Source organism: Corvus hawaiiensis, chromosome 26 (genome assembly GCF_020740725.1).
Source record: "Corvus hawaiiensis isolate bCorHaw1 chromosome 26, bCorHaw1.pri.cur, whole genome shotgun sequence".
NCBI classification, from domain to species: Eukaryota; Metazoa; Chordata; class Aves; order Passeriformes; family Corvidae; genus Corvus; species Corvus hawaiiensis.
The window spans coordinates 29,961,637-29,962,631 of NC_063238.1; positions in this window are offsets into that span (position 1 = coordinate 29,961,637).

Here is a 995-nt window from a genome sequence, read left to right on the forward strand (position 1 = left end):
CTTTTAACTTCTTAAAAAAACCCCAAAACAACATAACCAACCAAACAAAAAATTACCAAACAAACAAACAAACAACAACAAAAAAACCCCCAAACTACATATATTTTTTGCTCCAACTGTAATGAGGGGGAAATAAGAGAAAGAAAGAAAAACAGCTTGGAAAATAATGATGTGAGAAAACTTGTTACATGCATATCTGCCTGAATCCAAAATGGACTTTACTTCTCTCTGTGGCTTTTGCTATCTTGCTGCTGGCAGAGGATGCTAAGCCATCCCCCAGTTTCCAGGACATTTGGGGAAATAGACTCCTCTATAAGGATAATAAACCTTTGGAGATGGGAGCTGGAAACCTAACCTGCCCAAACATTGTGGCCTTCTGATCTGAGAGTGTAAGAAATACCAAGTGCTCAGGGGATTCACCAGCAGGACCCATCAGCTTCTAAGTCTGGGCCCTCCTTGGGATGCAGCACTGTGTGGATCTTCTTACCAGGCAAGGCAGGCTGAGCAGAAGCTCCCTATGAAGCCTCTGCCTTTGGAGCTGCTTTTATTACCAAGTATTCCAAGCTGTCCTGTTTCCCCAGCTTTGTTCACATCAAACTGCATCCAGGATTTATCCCTTGGCATGCCACCTGAGCTGCTATGGAATCTGTCCCCCAGGGGCTGCTAGGAAATTTGGCATCTGACTTGGGACTGATGAGAAGAAAGCAGTAAACAACTTAAGTGTCACACACAACAGAAATTTGCCAGCTACTCTGTTTGGCTTCTATCATATTTTTAAAACTATCACATGAAAAAAAGTATATATTCGTTCCAGTTAAATATTTTTGCCTTTAAATAAGATTCTGACTTCCGCTGACAATTCCTAGACACACACTTAAAAAGCATAGCTTAGTTTTCCCTCAGAGTTTTGGTATTTTGAACAATCTATGGGAATGCCACTAAAAATTCATCAAAGGACTACTGGACTTTTTGTTCACTGTGTAGGAGTGGAGGCA